General features: G+C 46.4%; 1 long non-coding RNA gene across 1 annotated transcript; it reads right to left on the bottom strand.

The window, feature by feature from the left end:
* Window positions 1-314: 314 nt before the first annotated feature.
* Window positions 315-2,035, bottom strand: LOC116791929. Its single transcript, XR_004358905.1, has 3 exons — window positions 1,727-2,035; window positions 1,118-1,191; window positions 315-503 (listed from the first exon to the last, which is right to left on the bottom strand). It is a non-coding gene; the product is annotated as an uncharacterized LOC116791929 (long non-coding RNA).
* Window positions 2,036-13,289: the final 11,254 nt, after the last annotated feature.

Genomic DNA, 13,289 nt, shown 5'->3' on the forward strand with positions numbered 1-13,289 from the left:
CAGTAGTATCTCTACTAAATACATGCACTTGATTTTTGTCAACTATTGTTCACAGTTTTAGTATAACAAGAATCCTGCCCGGCATCTGTTGTGCATGGAAGTTTCCAGACTACTGAGCAGCATGTAGCCACTTCAGAGAAATCATTAGAAGTTATTTAGCTGAGCTGGTGTGAGAGACAAAGAGTTAAAGCCAAATCCCATTTTAAAGTAAACTTTGCAAAAGCAGTGAATTTTCTTAAAGGCTGACTGCTCTTGATTTGCAAGGATGTTCCTAGTCCTGATTTCAATTAAAGAGAAATCCTCAGGCATTTCTTCAGTTCGGCGGTGTCCTTTATTCCACATGGTTATATATTGAGTAATAAACAAAACAAACAAAGACCATATTCTGCAATGAACTGCACAGGTCCCGTGCAATCTCAGGGAAATCAATAGGTCAAGGTCTGGCCTTGGATTGCCTCAGTATCAGTTGTCAGTAATTCCCCCAGCTTCAGCAGAGTTTACATCTGTGTAAGTAAAAAATAAATGTGGAGGTACAAATCTGTCTGTGTATTCCCTTAAAAAAAAAAAAAAAGAGGAAAAAAGTAATACTGAGGTAGCCGGCATTGCAAGCTCTGATTTATTTGCCAGCCCTCCCGAAATCATGAGAGTATGTTTTAAAGAAAACATTAAGCCCAGCTTTGGGATCTCTTTCTTTGCTTTCTGTTGTTGCATCCCTGGCTCCCAGCTTTCCCTGCAGTTCACAAGGTCCAAGACCTTGTTTGTACAGTGGTAGCTGAGGCTCACACAACCGTGTGACTGGGTCTTTAAATAGTAGTGATGATGAGGATGATAATAATAAAAATTTTAAAAATATTGTTAACAATTTGGGGTTTTTTGCAAGTGCTGAATTACAGATTTCTTTCATCCTGCTCCTGGTAATATTTTAATAACGGTATGTTTTCCACCACAGCAGGCAGCACCAAGGAACACCAAGGCTGAGCTGGACACTGGGGAAATGAGTTAGGTCTGTGTTTCCTCCCCAGTGATTACCCTTGGCACTGGACAGGTCCTGCTGCTGCTCAAGGCAGGTGCTGAGCTCTTTGGATGTGGATGCAGAGCAGCTTTCGAGGTTACACACCTGGGTTTGCATCTTGCTCACGCCAGAAAGGTTCACATGGAATTTGTGCTGGAAGGGGGTGATTTGTGTTCCATCTGTTAATTAAAGCAAAGGAAAAGGAAGGTGAGACAGGGGCCTTTGTCACCCTATAAGGTCAAAGGGACAAGGCCCACATGTGATTCCCTGTTCTGGGAGGGGAAGGAGGCAGAGAGTGGTGGTAAAAGCATCTCAGCAATGGCTGTGACTTCCCCACAGTCCCACTGCAACTCTATGACAGAGTGGGCAGTGGAGTGGCCTCAAGGTGCCAGGGCTGTGGCACCGAGGGCCAACAGTCAGCCTTATGCCTCTGGCTTAACACTTCCCTGGAGTGAGAAAGTACTTAGATTGGAGACATTTTAATGTCTCCCTCTATCCTGTTGTAGCTGAACCTTGTTTTGAAATAGATCAGATTTTCATTCCCATTTAAGCCAGCATAAATCAGGAGTTAATCTAGGCAAAGTCACCCAGCTCTATTGAAGCCTGTGGAAATGCACTCGCAGGAGATTGCAGTCAGGCCTTGTGCTCTGAGAAAACACTCACTGCACTGGGAGAGCAAAACTGTGCTCTGGAGCCACAAATATCATTACCCACCTTTTGACATGGGCTCTTCAGCTCTCCCATCCTCTGGTTCAACCTGGCCAGAGCTTGCCCGGTGTGTGCATGATGCTCCATATGTCCTTTAATCCTCCCCACGTGTGTCTTCCCAAGTCTTCATTTGTATGCACGCATTTAGTAATCACTCACTCCGGCCATAAAGCCTACAGGATTTTAAATTGAACTGAAGTCCCAAATGCTTAAAAAGAATTTATGTTGCATAATTGTACGTGTTGCCTGAAAACAAACAATGATGTATGGCTAAAATACTCTCCTGGGGAGATGACTCAGATCCTTCCTTATGACTTAGACTTTGCTGGGCTGCTGGTGGTGCAGCTTGTAATCTCTGCTCTAGATGCAGGGCAAGGGAAGACAAACAAAGGAGCAATGCATCAAGCAAGGGGCAGAAGATCAGATACCATGAGTTATCTGGAGCTTTTGTGCAGACAGCACAGGACACACCTGTACCAGTGGTACTGGATCCGGGGTGGGGGGAGGGTGAGTTTCCCACCCCAGGGTGCCCTGCAGTGATGAGGCTTTACACAGTGCCAGTTTGGGTGTTTTGTAATCCACGAGGGTTGCAGGCAGGTCCCTCATACCTGGGTGTCTCACTGCCAAGCGCTGAGCAGATGATCCTGACACATGGGCTGCTTTGTCTGTGCCCTACAAATGTTCTCGCCATCAAGTCAAGAGTTCATGTGGGTTTTTGCTGTCACTGTTTTCACTTTAAACATCTTCCTTTACTTTGTTTTCAGTAAACATGCTGTATGTCCCAAGGACACAGTCTGACTGTTGATAATTAAGTCAGTTCTTCAACCAAGGCTCAAAAAGCTATATGAAAGCTTTACTTTGTGGATGTGATATTCAACCAGTGCTTAAATGTCCTTCAGCTGTGATGGCCACCCCCAAGAGTCCTAAACAGGTGTGGGAAAGATCAAAGAGACCTTAATGTGTTTTTAAGATCTGCTTGGTACATACATAAAACAGTTTCCAGTGGTGGCTTTGCAGATTTGGGGATTTTGCCGTTTTTCTGCCGTTTGCAGATTTGGGGATTTCTGTACTGAGCACGCACTAAACTCGTGGCTGCCTCTGTGTGTGATCTGAATGTGGCCTCAAGTGGATCTATCCCTTTCTCTCTGTCATTGCCAGCTGGGCAGGGGATATCTCAGGGTCTGTAGCTCTTTGTCAGTGTTGGAAGTTCAGGGCACACTCCGGTGTAACTTGATGCACTTGCAGCTTTGCAGCCCTGGCCAGTGCCCTCCACCCTTCCTTTCCTAAACCAAAAACATCAGGTATGAAGTTACCATTGCAGAGCAGACTCAAGAAGCATGTCTGCTTTCCATTCCAAGCAAAGCATAGCACAGCAGTCTAATACCATCAGTTAGCAATGAAAGAATATTAAAAATAGGAAGAAAAAACAAACAAACAAAAAAAAAGGTTGACTTCGTGGCAGAGAATGAAATAAGAAACTTTTTTCTACAGGCAATGCCAAGCATCATCAGGGAATATATCAATTCATAACAGCTGTGGGCAGCTATTTCTGTCCCAGACTTCACTAGTTTAATGGGAGCAGCATGGTGAAAGTTAACAGATCTGTGTCCAGCAAGGTTAATTCCGAGGTTACCAGATTATGATGCAAAGAAAATCAGCTGGTGTTTTTCTGTCTCGCTATGAATAGCACAGTTGCATTATTGCTACCGGAAGGGTAGTCAGCTCTTCTCAGTCTGTGGTCTCCCGCTGTGGAGGGAGGAACTTGTGAAAAATCGGTTTCCTTTCCAAACATACCCTTCTGCCTTTCTCATTCAGTGCCTACGTAACCAGAATGCTGAAGGGGTGGCTGCTAATATCACAACTGCTTGGGATCATGTTTTGCAAGAGTCATTATTTTCTTTAAGTCCAATCAGTAAGTTTTGTGCTCTTTATTTTTTTTTTAAAGAGATAATAAAACCCAGAAGAGTTTTAAAAAATGCTTTCAAGCAATGTTTCTGCAAAAATGCTTCTGGTTTTCTCCTCCACCCTGTCACATCTCCTGTTCCAAAATTATCTGTGTGGCCTTTCCACCCTGTAGCATCAGTGGCAATGGCAGCAGGAGGCCACTGTGCTTTTTGCAGAGGATTTCCAGTCTGAACACACCCAGCAGCCTAAAAGAGGAGGAAAAAGACAGGCAGTGAGGAGATTCGCAAACAGCCCCATGGGAAGGTGGTGGCAGAGGAGAATCTCTTGGCTCCTGCCATGGTGCTCTGTCCTGTCGAGGGGGGGCTGCAGCCAGTTTGCGCTGCCCAATTTGACAGACAGTGTGAAAACGGTTTCATTTCCTGACTGTACAAGTGTAACTCACAGAGGCCGATTAGCAATGACGGTTTAGAAGTGAAATGAAAAACTTTCCAGCTCAGCTTTAGACACATCAGTCCAGAATAGAGCTAGCCATATACTTTCATAATGTGCTTTGAGAAACTGGTTAAGGTACTTGAAGAAGTGCTAAGTACCAATAATAGAGCTGACAGGATAAGTCTGAAACTCTGCTGATAAAATACCTACTTCCATCAAAATGCATTCAAAATTATTTGTGTTTTCCAAAGGCTGACCAGGTTTAAAAAAAAAAAAAAAAAGGAAAAGAAAAGAACACAACAGTGGCCTCACCTTGAGTCCTGTGTGCAGGTTTGGGCACTGAAATGTAAGAAAGTTATAAAGCTACTAGAGAGCATCCAAAGGAGGGACATGAGGATGGTGAAATGCCTCGAGGGGAAGCCATAAGAGGAGTGGCTGAGGTCACTTTGTCTGTTTAGACTGGAGGAGACTGAGGGGAGACCTCGTTGTACTTTTCGGCATCCTCACAAGGGAAGCAGAAGGGCAGGTACTGGTCTCTTCACTCTCATGACCAGTGACAGGACTCAAGGGAATGGCCTGAAGCTGAGTCAGGGGAGATTTAGGTTGGATATTAGGAAAAGCTTCTTCACCCAGAGGGTCATTGGGCACTGAACAGGCTCCCCAGGGCAGTGGGCACAGCCTGACAGAGTTCAAGAAGCATTTGGACGACACTCTCAGGCACATGTTGTGATTCTTGGGGTGTCCTGTGCAGGGCCAGGAGTTGGATGCCATGCTCCTTCAGGGTCCCTTCCAACTCAGGATTTTATACGATTCTATGATTCTATGATATTCTTAACTCTGGAATTGCAACCCTGTTTTATTGTTTATTATATACTGTAATAATAGAAAGTAAAGGATTCTCAATAAAAATTAAATGCTTTAATCTATCCAGAATGGTCTTCCCTTTGGTTTTGAAGAGAGTTTCAGCAGTTTTCTTCTGAATCAAAATTAAGCCAGACTTGAAGCAGTCAGGCTCTGCAGTGAGCTGGAAGGTGCAGCCCCAGCATCCCAGTTCTGCAGTACCAGTTTGCTGTGGGGCTTCCCCAAGGATCTGCTCCATTGCTCAAGCACAGGAGAGAGAAGGTGCCCCAGTCTTGCATTCACAGTGCAAGTCTGAGCTGAGCTGCTTTGTGGTTGCTCCAAGGAAAATGAAGACTAGGTCATGAACTTAAAATAATGCTCTTTGATTCTCTCAGGCTATATATAAACTGCCTGGAGGATTCATGTTGCAGCCTGCTCCAGCAGGATCTTGGTCTCCTAAGTGTTCGGGGAAGGGAAGGGAAGGAAAGGGAAGGGAATTTTGCTATCTCTAGTTTTTGTCAGAAGGGCAGTGGTGTGCAGCCAGGCCATTGACCCAAACCTGCATGTTCAGGAGCCTCGCTGCTCCCTGTGGCTGTAGTGTACGTGGGACATCACCGTGAGTGTCACCTCCATCCAGGGAAGAGGGAGTAGAGGAGCCCCCTGGTTCTCCTGCCTTCACATAACACAAAGCAGGGAGCAGGGAAGAGCCTTTCTAGAGCTTTTTACCTCTGACCATGGAAATGCAGTCTCAGTTCTCACTGGTTAATCAGCATCTTCCCTAGAGCAGAACAAGGATCTGACTCATGACTCAGAGCCAATCCCCACACCTGGTCTCCTCCAAGGGGAATGCTGCCCTTTCCATGGGGATGGTTAAGTCCAAAAGCATGAAAATAAGCAGGGTTTTAGGATTGCTGACCTTAAAATGGACCTTCAGAAATAGTTTAGTCAGATATTACCTTGAGCATTTTCTATGTGTATTCTTGCTAACAAGCTCTTGTTAGAATATTTGTGGAAAATAAACTCTGGTGAGACATGAGCAGAGCCAAGAAGACTTATTTAAGACAAGTAAATATTTGTGGGAAAGCTTGTGTCTGTTTGTGCTATGCACCCAACACTATCATTCAGCATTTTCCATGAGATACTTTTTGATCAGAGGAGAGATCAATTACTGTGTATCCATTTCTGTGTTTTCCAGCTGTGAGGCACCAGTAGAAATGTCAGTATTTCCTCCAAGAAGAATTTGGTTTTGGCTCAGAACTTCACTTGAAGAGTTAACATTTCTGGAGCCATGACCTCAAAACCACAAATAGAAAGAAAAATAACGTAAGATAGATGAGCACAGGGTTCTGGAAGCCCTGAAGAGTGAAAAACAAATTTCAGCATGTTTTGTAACCATCCTCTGGAGTAAGGAAAAAAGGACATTTTAATAAAACTGCACCCTAGAGCCCACAGAAGTTTGCTTGATAAATAAAAAAATGTACAACTGAATGTGGGATGAAGGCTGGGTCTGCAGTCCTCTAGCTCTGAAAACACCATCCCAAACATAGGAGCAGGAAAGCTGGTGTCGGCCACTAGCTAAGTCACTGGTTGCTGGACTCCACCAGACTCCCCTGAGCAACTCAATAATGGTATTTTTCTCACTGAAAATCACCTGGTGGGTAATGAACTTTCTGCCAAATCAACACACCTGATCTATGAAAAGAGATCCAAGTGCACAGCTCTGACCCCATCTCCAGGTTAACACCCCTGCCCCACCAGCCCCGGCTGTGGCACCACTGTTGCTGGGTTAATGGTAGGACTTGAGATCTTAGAAGTCTTTTCCAACCTAAATGAGCTTCATTTCAGGGGAGTGGAGTCCAATGGTCCCAGTGACCACACTGTCAATGAGGATACAAAAGAATTTGTGAAATCAGTCTTGAAGAGAGCAGAATGTCACAGTCACTGTTCTCCTTTCCACACGTGCAACACCTCATTGGAGTTATTTATCCCCCCTACTCGTCCTGCTTCTGTCTTCCATCCATTGCTTTTCAGGCCATTTCCTCTGTCCATTGTCCTCCTGCTTACAACGTTTTGTTCTGGGCTCACGTCCCTTTGTCATTTCCCACAAATACACTGTACAAGAGGACATTATTTGTCTGCACCCAAATAAAAGGATGGAAGAAACCAAAATTAGATCAGCAATTCCACATGTGTAAAATGCCATGCAAACAACTGCCAAGTTTGTCCAAGTCAGAAAAGAGAAGGGATAAAATCAAGCAGCTGTGAAAATCAGGAATGATTTCACAAGCTTCAGTAAAGATATCCAAGCATGGGAATCCCTACACTTGTGTGGAGAGCTTTGAGTTATTGATTTCATTATCTTATGAGATACATCTCTTACAGCTCAGAGATGTTGCTTCTGTTTGCAGCTCTGTGATGGAAAAAAAGGAGAATTATTCCAAAAAACATCTCCCCTGACGCACACTGGCTCCTGTTTCTCTACCACTTAAATGAAGGTGGTTGCAGTTGAATAAAGCAGATGGGAAAGGGGGGAGTGCCCATGCAACACCAAGCGAGATGGAGCAAGACTAGAGGGCATCATCCATCATGCTTTGTGCCAGGTGTCCCCACGTCCCACCCTCACCTGTAGGGTGGTCATTGTGCTGGGTGGTGATGCTTTGTGGTAAAAAACAATTTAATAGCTGGGTATCTGTATGTACTCAGATGATTTTGCTGTGGATTGGAATCTAATGACTGGAAATGGGATCATGAAGTGCTGTGTCAGACTGGAGGGAGCGATGTGCCGTGGGGGGTCTGTGTCGAATCCAGTTTCAAGATAATGCCTTAGTTAATGGGGAGCAACACTGCATGAATGATCTCAGCAGGTGTTTCTGAATTTGAGGAGTGATGAGCAACACAACTACTTGGCAAATAGGGCTTTAAAAATTTGCTTAAGGAAAAAAAAAGTGAGAAACCTCATCTCCTTGCCTGCAAGCATACAGTGCTTTGCATCAGCAGTGCTGTGCACACTCTGCTCGGGGCTGATGGGGCTTGTGGTATCCAGTTGCAGTCGGATGAAAGCGAGGGGAGACAAAAATAGCTCTGCAGCCCACACCCCACCCACAGAACAGCACAAGTTACCCAGAGCAGTTGTTTGCTGTATTGGAGGCTGCTGGAGTAGCGTTCTCTGCAGTTGCAACCTCCTGGCAGGTTAAAGCTGTGCTTGGGGACAAGTATCACACTCGCATCAGCACCCAAACCTTCATGCAACAGAGGATTTGCTTTACTCCAGGTGGAACTGGAGCCATGTTGAGAGCTGGCCACTGTTGCCCACCCCATAGCCAACCCTCAAGCAAGGATATTTTTTCCACATGCTCCCTGCTCCAGTTTGGCCAAAACAGCCTCAAGCAAGGGAATGTGAGATTAATCACCCACTTTTCCCCAGGCCATGTGCTGTCCTTTTGTCCCTGTGGTTTCTCATAGAGTTTCCAAGCAAGGAGAGGTGTTGCCTGGAGGCTGTCACCGCACTCCCAGGTTAAGTTTCTGGTGTTTTGGTTGTCTTCTCCATCATTTTGGACCTTCAGGGGAGTTTCTGAGAGGAGAAAAGATGATGCTGAGACTGACAGAGCAGTTACGATTTGAGTTTCTCCATTCTGCATATGAAACCTCAGCAAAGGTTAAAATTTTCTTGCAATATGAGGTAAGCTGTCTCTCATAAATCCCAAAGCTGCCTCTCATAAATCCCAAACTTGAGTCCTCAGGGTGACATCTCTCTGTCCTGAGCTCCTTGTTCAGAGATTGATTTGGAGCAAACCCCAAATCAAGCCAAACTGGATGTGGTTAGGAAGGGGATGGTGTCACATGCGTCTGACACCCAAGACCGAATTCAGTGGCCCAGGAGAATGAGCCGGGACTTGTTTGTCTTTGGAAGAGAATACCATCTCCTCAGAAGTTGCTCAGTTCTGTGGTTTCTCTCCAGTGATCCTCAGCATCACAGGGCTGTCATGGTCCTGCTTGCCAAAAGGAGGTGTCCAAAGGAGGGCAATGCAGATGGTGAAGGGCCTTGAGGGGAAGCCTTGTGAGGAGTGGCTGAGGTCATTGGGTTCAACCTGGAGAAGAGGAGGCTGAGGGGAGACCTCATTGCAGTTACAACATCCTCATACGGGGAAGAGGAAGGGCAGGCACTGATCTCTGCTCTGTGGTCACAAGTGACAGGACCTGAGGGAATGGCCTGAAGTGGTGTCAGGGGAGGTTCAGGTTGGCTGTTAGAAAAAGGTTCTTTCCCCAGAGGGTGGTTGGGCACTGAACAGGCTCCCCAGGGCAGTGGTCACAGCACCAAGCCTGGCAGAGCTCAAGAAGCATTTGGATGATACTCTCAGGCCCATGGTGTGACTCTTGGGGATGGTCCTGTGCAGGGCTAAGGGTTGGACTCCATGATCCTTGTGGGTCCCTTCCAACTCAGCATATTCTGTGATTCTGTGGGTTACCCCAGCTCTGTTAGTCCTTGTGTAAGCACTGTGGATATTTTTGACTGTCCTTTTCAATTCCAGCTGAAGTTGATGCCACAGGCAGCTCTCTTAGTAGATTGCTTTCGTGATTTATGCAGGTCCAGAAGAGTCCAAGGATCATTTATCTTCAAACCAGGAGAGAGATGAAAGAGTCATGGTAGTAAAATTTCCTGCAGAGCTAGATCTGAGCATCAAAGAGGGGAAAATGTCATTGTTTTACCTAGACACGACGACGTGAGGCAGGTTTTAATGCTAGGGGATTTTTTTCTAACTGCATAATTTGCCTTAAAATGAAAAAGAAGTTTTGGGAAATGAAAGAAGGGCAAACAAGCTTGGTGAGCACTGCTGGAAAGAGCTCTCTTGGAGGGGAGTAGAGCCTGAGGGGCATGTTCTTGGGATGTGGAGGCAGCACTGGGCAGGCTCAGGCTGTAGCTGCCAGGTGTCCCACTGGGAGAGGGCAGGCAGTGCAGCTGAGCCTGGGACAGCTGTGCCATCAGCCCTGTCCTGTGGTGCCTGCATGAGGCCACACACCTTCATGACACAGGTGTCTGCCCCAAATCCTGATGGGCATGTTCTGGATCTGCACAGCAGCGTGAATGTGTGTGTGTTGTGCTTTGTCCAGAGAAGTTGTGTATGTCCCATCTCTGGAAGTGTTCAAGGCTGTGTTGGATGGGTCTTTGAGCAACCTGGTCTAGTTGGTGACATTCCTGACCATGGCAGGGGGGTTGGGTCCCTCCCAACCCAAACCATTCTATGGTTCTATGAAAAAGAAAGTTCCTGATCTCAGTGAGTCCAGCTGAAAATATGGGAAACATCCCTCAGCCACACTCTTTGACCAGCTCCTGGGCCAGGGGTTTGATGGAGCATCAACCAACCACAGCAGCAGGTCCTGCGAGGTGGGGGCACATCTCCCCTCGCCCTGCCTCAGGAGTCTCAACCAAAGCTCAAGTCTTGGGAAATCTGATCACATCAGAGGGATGGAAGGAAACCGAAGGAAGGAGAGGGCTGGGAAAGGGTCTGTTTACATTTGCAGCAGATGCTATCTAGAGGAGGAAAATACTTTTATTTCCCCTGTGGACTGCCCGTTGATTTTCTTGCGGCAGGCACTAATGGAAAATAATAAAACCCATTTTAGTCAGGCTGTATCTAGAACACTTACAGGTCAAGCCAGTACTCAAAACAGACCGTTAGGGAACATAACACATTAGTTTGTCACTGGCATCTACAGTGGCCAGGGGATTTTTACCATTTGAAATTGAATTTTATAGGTCAAGGCCTTTCGTGGGCCTTGAAAAACAGTGTGTCTCTGTAAAGTTAACATGAATGTGGAGGCAGTTACTGGGTGTGGAGATATGCAATCTCTGTGTTTGTTAACAGTGAAAAAAACCAAAGGAGGCCCATGGTGGAAACTGTGATACGGCTGTAAACCCCAGAATACCCTCATTAATTGTTATGGACTCACATATTTCAGTATCGTCTTCCAGCCTCTAAATCAAACCCACAAAATGCACAGGAGGTGTCTTTCACTGAAAATTATGTCCTCTTGGTTTGTAATTTAAAATTCACTGATGACTGTAAAGGAAGCTTGGTCACAGAAGCCTGAGTTTCTTAGAAATGAGTCAGAAGTAGATAATTTGTTTAGGAGAGATAAACTCAGTTCAAGATTCAGATAACCTCAAACGTCTTCCATGTGGTTTTGTATTTGACAGAATAAATAAAGCAGGGACATGAGGTGGTGCCTGAACTGCCACACACACACACACAGATGTACACATACACTGATGACTCTTTTCTTCTCCACTCCTTTCCCTTGCACAGCCCTGTCCTCACAGGCTGTATAAGGGCACCCAGCACTTACACGTTGGCTGCCCAAATTAGAGACAAGGGCCACCAAAAGCCCGTCTGTGAGCACACTGGAGGCTGAGGGTGGTTCGTGCACTGTGCCCACAGGCTGCCCCCATCCCCAGTCACCTCAGGGATGAGGGCCCCCCGCATCGTGCTGTGCCCCAAATCCAGGTGTTTTCCATGCTAAGAGCTCCTGGTACCGATGGCCTCATGGTGGTACCAAATCCAAGTGATGGGTGGGTCTGGCTGCAGGTGTCCCGGGCACTCACTGGGGTGATCTCACTCACCTCACCTGGTGATCTCCCACGTGGGATGGGAAGCCCTGTTTCTGGACTCTTTTGTATGACATTCCTTTCTCTGCCATGGCCAAACAGGTCCAGGCTGCAAACCCCACTCTGAGCTGAGCAGACCCTCATATGAGGGCCATCCAGGGTGAGGCCATTTGCTCACTGGAGGTAGGCATGCTGTGAGCATTCTCCATTCATCTCAAACACGGAGGAACAAAGTATCATTATCCCCATCTTCCAGAGAAGGTGTTTAATACGAGGCTTTGGCACCATGCGTGGGAACTCCCTACACGCCTTGCGTGCGTCAGAACTGCATTTTATTAGTCCTTATCTGAACCGCACTTTGCTTTGCTCTCACTCCCGTTGTATTTTCTCCATTGCTTCCCTAAGCAGCATCTCCCAGGAGGAGGGGGCAAAGCCCCATCCCTGTGCCGAGGGGCTGTAAAGAATCAACCCTGCCCAGTGCCTTTCTTACCATGCTGGTGCGTGTGCCAACCTCACAAACATCACTATGCTGTTTTCCCCTTCCTTTATCTATTTTTAACCCAACCCTAAATGTGCATCTCAGGAGTGAAGTGTGTTGTGTTGCCAGCAACTGATGGTAGGTGGGAAATCCATACGGCCACTCTGTTTCCCAGTATATCCACTGAAATCTGGAATCACTATCATTTCTGCAGGTTTTTCCTGTGATTCAGCTCTGGTAAAACCCCCTCTTGGGATGGAATGAATTGCATGGTGTGGCTGTGCTAAGTATTGATCGACGTTTTTGTCTTTATATGGAAAGCTGCACAGGCTGCTGGGCAGGAATCTGAGAACAGCAAATATTAAAGCTGCTGATGTTTAGATAGCAACAAAGATCTCTGGTTCCTCATGCTCATAATGAAAACACTTCTTCTGTGCCACATGAGGAACTGGGGTGAACAGTAAGAGCCTCTGCAGAGAGGTTGGCAGCATGAGCCCCTCATGAAGGTGGAAACAGAAGGGATGGAGGAAGAATTCCCAGGGCAGAGCAGCACAGAACCTAGAAATAGCACTTATATCTCCAAATTACCATTGCACAGTGCTGCACAGTACATGAAAACCCCACGACTTTTCTCTTTCTCAATGCTTTTATTACCTTAAAGCTTCTAAAACCTTCCTTGTCCACAGAGAGGAAAGATTACCCAGTAAAATCCAAGGATATAAAACCTGTGGGAAGGGAAAGAAGAGATCGGTTTAAAGAGTGTTTGAATGTAAGAAATAACGAAGTTCAAGTCAGTAGGCTGCTTTTGCTGACTCTGGCGAACTCTCATCTCAGGGACCTGTGGTTTCCCGTGGGTCTGCAGTGCTGCCCAACCACGCTGCCCTGCTCTACCTGCCAGCAGCTCTTTGATCAGCCCCTTCTCAGATGACAAAAAAATTGCATGGGCTGTCCAGATCTTGTCCCCAGCTGATGGTGGTTTTCATGTTGAATCAAGCACCGAACTCCACGTTTTGGCTGAGCGCCCTGTCATGTCCAGCTGATCCTCCCTGCTCAGTGGCAGCAAGCAGAGTCCAGGAGTTGCTGTCAGTGGAAAGGCCTTGGGGACACGATCCAGACAATGAGATCCATTTGGATATGCCCTTGTGGTGTTCATGGCCATGTTGGAGCCATGGAAAATCACAGAAGGAAAAAGGCCTCTGGAAGATGCAAAGTGTTTCTGTGCACTGTCAGGGAGAGATTACCCAACATGGAGAGAGGAGTGACTTTTAATCAGAACAAGTGAGTCTCAGTGCTGTAAAATGCAGTGACCC

The sequence above is a fragment of the Chiroxiphia lanceolata genome, chromosome 10 (genome assembly GCF_009829145.1).
Source record: "Chiroxiphia lanceolata isolate bChiLan1 chromosome 10, bChiLan1.pri, whole genome shotgun sequence".
Classification (NCBI taxonomy): Eukaryota; Metazoa; Chordata; class Aves; order Passeriformes; family Pipridae; genus Chiroxiphia; species Chiroxiphia lanceolata.